Genomic DNA, 7,317 nt, shown 5'->3' with positions numbered 1-7,317 from the left:
GAGTCCCACTACGCAGGCGTGCTCCCGGTCGCCAGCATCACTTCCGGTTCAGGGTCAAACAGAAAAGTGCGCGCGTAAGACAACAGTTTAAATGGAAGCTTCGTGCGACGTCGGCTCAAAGCAGCAGGGAGCGATTTGTGATTGTGAAAAACGGCAAACGTTATCGCCAACTCGTTGACACGCAGAGAACTTTGTATTTTTACGGGTGAGATGAAGCAAATTTGGTCCCACTTTTAAACCAAAAGGAGTGAGTCTCACTTCAGACGAGTGAGACTTGGCAGAACTGCTTCTCACAGGGTTGACTGGTATCATTAGGGAAATGGCCAGAGTGATCCATTTATCAAACACATTTAAACATAGGGAACTTATGTATGTTAAGCAAAGTTGCCATTTACATCAAAGATTACATTTACAGCCCAGAAACAGGCCATTCGGCCCAACTGGTCTATGCTCCACACAAGCCTCCTCATCTAACCTATCAGCATATCCTTCTCATCTCCATCATGTGCTTATCCAGCTTCCCCTGAAATGCTTCTATGCTATTCGCCTGAACCACTGCATGTGGTAGCAAGTTCCACATTCTAACCACTCCCTAGGTAAAGAAGATTCTCCTGAATTCCTTACTGGATTTATTAGTGACTATAGAATCATAGAAGTTGACAACATGGAAACAGGCCCTTTGGCCCAACATGTCCATGTCGCCCAGTTTATACCACTAAGCTAGTCCCAATTGCCTGCACTTGGCCCATATCCCTCTATACCCATCTTACCCATGTAACTGTCCAAATGCTTGTTAAAAGACAAAATTGTACCTGCCTCTACTACTGCCTCTGGCAGCTCGTTCCAGACACTCACCACCCTTTGGAGTGAAAAAATTGCCCCTCTGGACCCTTTTGTATCTCTCCCCTCTCACCTTAAATCTATGTCCCCTCGTTATAGACTCCCCTACCTTTGGGAAAAGATTTTGACTATCTACCTTATCTATGCCCCTCATTATTTTATAGACTTCTATAAGATCACCCCAAAACAACCTCCTCTCCAGGGAAAAAAGTCTCAGTCTATCCAACCTCTCCCTATAAGTCAAACCATCAAGTCCCGGTAGCATCCTAGTAAATCTTTTCTGCACTCTTTCTAGTTTAATAATATCCTTTCTATAATAGGGTGACCAGAACTGTACACAGTATTCCAAGTGTGGCCTTATTAATGTCTTGTACAACTTCAACAAGACATCCCAACTCCTGTATTCAACGTTCTGACCAATGAAACCAAGCATGCCAAATGCCTTCTTCACCACCCTATCCACCTGTGACTCCACTTTCAAGGAGCTATGAACCTGTACTCCTAGATCTCTTTGTTCTATAACTCTCCCCAACGCCCTACCATTAACGGAGTAGGTCCTGGCCCGATTCGATCTACCAAAATGCATCGCCTCACATTTATCTAAATTAAACTCCATCTGCCATTCATCGGCCCACTGGCCCAATTTATCAAGATCCCGTTGCAATCCTAGATAACCTTCTTCACTGTCCACAATGCCACCAATCTTGGTGTCATCTGCAAACTTACTAACCATGCCTCCTAAATTCTCATCCAAATCATTAATATAAATAACAAACAACAGCGGACCCAGCACCAATCCCTGAGGCACACCGCTGGTCACAGGCCTCCAGTTTGAAAAACAACCCTCTGTCTTCTGTCATCAATTCAATTTTGTATCCAATTGGCTACCTCACCTTGGATCCCGTGAGATTTAACCTTATGTAACAACCTACCATGCGGTACCTTGTCAAAGGCTTTGCTAAAGTCCATGTAGACCACATCTACTGCACAGCCCTCATCTTTCTTCCTGGTTACCCCTTCAAAAAACTCAATCAAATTTGAGAGACATGATTTTCCTCTCCCAAAACCATGCTGACTGTTCCTAATCAGTCCCTGCCTCTCCAAATGCCTGTAGATCCTGTCCCTCAGAATACCCTCTAACAACTTACCCACGACAGATGTCAGGCTCACCGGTCTGTAGTTCCCAGGCTTTTCCCTGCCGCCCTTCTTAAACAAAGGCACAACATTTGCTACCCTCCAATCTTCAGGCACCTCACCTGTAGCTGTCGATGATTCAAATATCTCTGCTAGGGGACCCGCAATTTCCTCCCTAACCTCCCATAACGTCCTGGGATACATTTCATCAGGTCCCGGAGATTTATCTACCTTGATGCGCGTTAAGACTTCCAGCACCTCCCTCTCTGTAATATGTACACTCCTCAAGACATCACTATTTATTTCCCCAAGTTCCCTAACATCCATGCCTTTCTCAACCGTAAATACCGATGTGAAATATTCATTCAGGATCTCACCCATCTCGTGGTTCCGCACATAGATGACCTTGTTGATCCTCAAGAGGCCCTACTCTCACCCTAGTTACTCTTTTGCCCTTTATGTATTTGTAGAAGCTCTTTGGATTCTCCTTTGCCTTATCTGCCAAAGCAATCTCATGTCCCCTTTTTGCCCTCCTGATTTCTCTCTTAACTCTACTCCGGCAATCTCTAACCTCTTCAAGGGATCCAATTGATCCCAGCTGCCTGTGCATGTCATATGCCTCCTTCTTTTTGACTAGGGCCTCAATCTCCCCAGTCATCCAAGGTTCCCTGCTTCTACCAGCCTTGCCCTTCACTTTATAAGGAATGTGCTTACCCTGAACCCTGGTTAACACACTTTTGAAAGCCTCCCACTTACCAGACGTCCCTTTGCCTGCCAACGGACTCTCCCAATCAACTTCTGAAAGTTCCTGTCTAATACCATCAAAATTGGCCTTTCCCCAATTTAGAATTTTAACTTTTGGGCCAGACCTATCATTCTCCATAGCTATCTTAAAACTAATGGAATTATGATCACTGGTCCCAAAGTGATCCCTCACTAACACTTCTGTCACCTGCCCTTCTTTATTTCCCAAGAGGAGGTCAAGTTTTGCCCCCTCTCTAGTCGGGCCATCCACATACTGAATGAGAAATTCCTCCTGAATACACAACAAATTTCTCTCCATCCAAGCCCCTAATGCTATGGCTGTCCCAGTCAATGTTGGGAAAGTTAAAGTCCCCTACTATTACCACCCTATTTTTCTTGCAGCTGTCTGTAATCTCCTTACATATTTGCTCCTCAATTTCCCATTGACTATTTGGGGGTCTGTAGTACAATCCTATCAAAGTGATCTCTCCCTTCTTATTTTTCAGTTCTACCCATATAGACCCAGTGGGCGAACCCTCAGATATATCCCCTCTCACTACTGCCGTGATGTTCTCCCTAATCAAGAACGCAACTCCCCCTCCTCTCTTACCTCCTGCTCTATCTTTCCTATAGCATCTGTACCCTGGAACATTGAGCTGCCAGTCCTGCCCCTCCCTTAGCCATGTTTCAGTAATAGCTATAACATCCCAGTCCCATGTACCCTGAGTTCATCTGCCTTGCCCATCAGACTTCTTGCATTGAAATAAATGCAGTTTAATCTACACTTCCCTTGGTCTTTGCCCTGCTTTCTCAGACCATCTGTCCGGTCATGTTTTGTACACTCTCCCTTACTGCCTTTTGTTTCTGTCACCACTTTACTTCCCACTGACTTCCTGCATCGGTCCCCATCCCCCTGCCACATTAGTTTAAACCCTCCCCAACAGCACTAGCAAACACTCCCCCTAGGACATTGGTTCCAGTCCTGCCCAGATGCAGACCGTCCAATTTGTACTGGTCCCACCTCCCCCAGAACCGGTTCCAATGGCCCAGGAATTTGAATCCCTCCCTCTTGCACTATCTCTTAAGCCACGTATTCATCCTATCTTATTTTTATGGAATCTTACAACACCAGGTTATAGGCCAACTGTTTTATTTGAAAATCACAAGCTTTCGGAGGCTTTCTCCTTCATCACTTCACCTGACGAAGGAGAAAGCCTCCGAAAGCTTGTGATTTTCAAATAAAACAGTTGGACTATAACCTGGTGTTGTAAGACTCCTTACATTTGTCAACCCCAGTCCATCACCGGCATCTCCACATCATTATTTTTATGGCCCCTAGGTTTGGATTCCCCTACAAGTGGAAATATTTCTACATTTACCCTATCAAACCCCTTCATAATTTTAAAAGACCTCTATCAGGTCACCTCTCTGTCTTCTTTACTAGAGCGAAGAGCCCCAACCTGTTCAGTCTTTCTGTAGAGCTACTATCTTTTACCAAGTCCAAACTGGGAAAAGGGCAGAATAGGATCATAGCTTCAGCTCTAGCATCTGTTTTACTGGCAATGACAAAAATTGATTAGAAAATGCATCCCTAACATAAAAAAGCAAGTGGGAATTTTTTTTTTAAATTAGACTTTTTTTGATTCTGGTGTAATAGATCTGCATTACCATGTGTCTAGGCTATGAAGCAAGCAGATTGGCACAAATGTCCCAGTTACAAAAATACAACCACAAACCACTATTTGTGAAAGAAAAAAAAAAATCACAATCTCTTCATAAAAATGTTCATTCATTATGACAGTTACCAGCAGAAAAGCAACCAAATCCCTTAAAAAGGTTTGTTCAAAATAATGAGTGGCCATGTTGGTTCCCCGTTCACTACACACCTCAAAATATATACAATGTGAAAACAATGCAAATTAAACAAATTTAGGGGGAAAAGAAAATCTTAAATCCCTTCAACTACTCCCCCCCCCCCACCCTCTACATAGAGGTATCCACTCTCAGGCTTGTTTTCCATTCCATTTCCCGAGCTGGGCTTTTGGTGCCAATATTTTTCAGGCCTCTGCATTTGTATTAATGAAGCAGCTCCCTAGAATGCAGCATTGTCACTGTGCATACATTGTGAACATCAGCTCCCAGAATGCACAAACATTTGTTTTTTTTAGGCACCACTGCAGATTTCCATCCCTTCAGAATGTGCTGCTTCAGCCCAATCGCTTCCATTCTCTGGATTCTTTCAATAGCAGTGACACACGGAAGGGGAGGGAGACTTATTTTACAGACTTATCAATATGGTATCTTTAGTTAGCCAGGTACAAGACCCAAAAGAGAGTCTATTTGTGGGATCTTGCATAAAAAGTTTGAGACCTATTAAACTGATCGACACATATGAAAAACAAAATTCATCTGTTGCACAAGTAAGCCACAAGTGAAGACAGGCTAAAAAATAAAATGTAATCTTGCTTGAGAGTTTCAGGATTTTGCTCAAACAAAATTAGGTGTGTCCATCCCAGCCCATTGCACAGCCCAGAAGCTTGCGTGTTGCCATTTCTGGTGAGGGGCATGCACAGTGATTTCCCTTAAGTGCCAGTACGAGGGTCCGAGCACCACAATGTTGGAAAGAAACTGTGGGGGCCCAAGCTCCAGCTGCTGTGCTTAGCTTATAATTTTGTGGTAGAGCAAAGTTTCACAGCCAGGGCCAGAGCAGAGATAACTGAAAGATGCAGCCCCCTGGCCTGGGACATACGATTAAATTGCTGGTTAAATTTTAAAATGCCATTACTAACTGAACTTAAAACTATAAATTCACTACACTTTTTAATGAATGGCTTGCTCATTAACGTATTGCCTTAATTTAGTAACTTTAACTTGAGCTGCACTGTGATTCATCTGTACGTTTTGTCTGTGAACAACACCAGAGATCAACTTATTGAAAAATAGCCTCAGGAGTTGGAGTATAATTGCCAGGCATCACTCTGGTCTACCCTCCACAAGTTACACACAGCAGAATGAATGTGCACACCCCTAAGGACAGACTAGTTTTAGAAATGTCTTGTCACTCCAAATGAGCCAGACTCAACAGAACTAATAGCACCTATCTGCCAGCCTCATGTGATCTGTTAAGTAATAGTTACCAATGTTTGTGTGTGAGTGAGATGTACCTCATTTACAGACACCAAGAAAAAATGTACACAATCATTTTTTTTTGTTTGTTTTAAAGGAGAATAAAAACAAATGTGATCAAATGTCAGCAGTAGTCCAACCGTGGCAAATGTGGAACATTCAGAGCCAGAGAAACAGGAAATTGGAGCATATCGGAAACATGTACATCAGTTTAAAAAGTAAAAAAGGTTTAGAAGAAAATAAGTGAAATATATTAATACTTTAAAACATGTAAATACACTTCTGTTCACTTTGAAACAAATATTTTTGGTGACTTACTGTAAGTAGAAAAGCTGGCCAGATGCCCCTGATGCATTAACTCTCCGTTCAAAGACAGAGTGCCCTGTCCTGTGTTCCTAATTATTAGCTTTAATCAAAAAATCGTTTGCAATTTGTTTACAGGGCTGTAGCTCATTGGCCCTGTCTCTCCTCGTGTTCAAATCCCCCATGGCCTCGCCCCTCCCTATCTCTGTCACGTCCTCCAGTCCTACAACCCTCCAAGGTCTCCGTGCTCCTCCAATTCTTGCCTCTTGCACATCCCCGATTTTCATCACCCCACCATTGGCGGCCGTGCCTTCAGCTGCCTAGGCCCTAAGCTCTGGAATTCCCTCCCTAAATCTCTCCACCTTTAAGATACTCTTTAAAACCTACCTCTTTGACCAAGCTTTTGATCACCTGGTCCTAATATCTCCTTACATGGCTTGGTGTCAAATTTTGATTGAAAATCGCTGTGAAGTGCCTTGGGACCTTTTACTATGTTAAAGGCACTATATAAATGCAAGTTGTTGTTGCGATAATCATTGGCCCTGCCTATCCCAAGGTAAATGCTAAGAAATTAGTGCTACTTTTCAAACAGCATTGCTTTAAAATTTGGTTATCTTACAAGACACCCTTCATCTTAAGGAGTTGCTTACTCCCAGTTCAGCACTGGAAAGCACAGCTGCTGTCTGGTGAATATAAAACCTGCAGGAAACAAATACACCAGTTACACACTGCTTCAAATCCTAAAATTCCTAGAGAAGCTGGAGACTTAGCTTGCATGAAATGAAATTAGAATTCCAGGTTGAATAATATTGAATTATAGGAGCACAGTTATCTGATACATCCACTTTCTTGAGTTTTTGTGGAGAGTGTAATGGCATAATCAGCGGCAACAGGGGGAAAGACTTCTTTCTGCATTCCATGATTTTGCTACATGTAGCGCACAGATGAAATCTACCCTATGACAAAATTATATCTACCCTTAAATTCATTTTTAATTAAATAAAATTAATATGAGAAAGCAAACCACGTCAGAATGAACTGTGTTGAAACATTGGCAGTGAAACACTTCCCGATAGTAGACATGGCAATTTTGCTGTGGAGTATTTGAAGCAGGCTATTCCAGAAATGAAGTTGGAACAAGAATTCGAAGATGAGGTGACAACTTCCCTT

This window comes from Heptranchias perlo, chromosome X, assembly GCF_035084215.1.
Source record: "Heptranchias perlo isolate sHepPer1 chromosome X, sHepPer1.hap1, whole genome shotgun sequence".
NCBI lineage: Eukaryota > Metazoa > Chordata > Chondrichthyes > Hexanchiformes > Hexanchidae > Heptranchias > Heptranchias perlo.
This window is presented reverse-complemented; position numbering follows the sequence as displayed.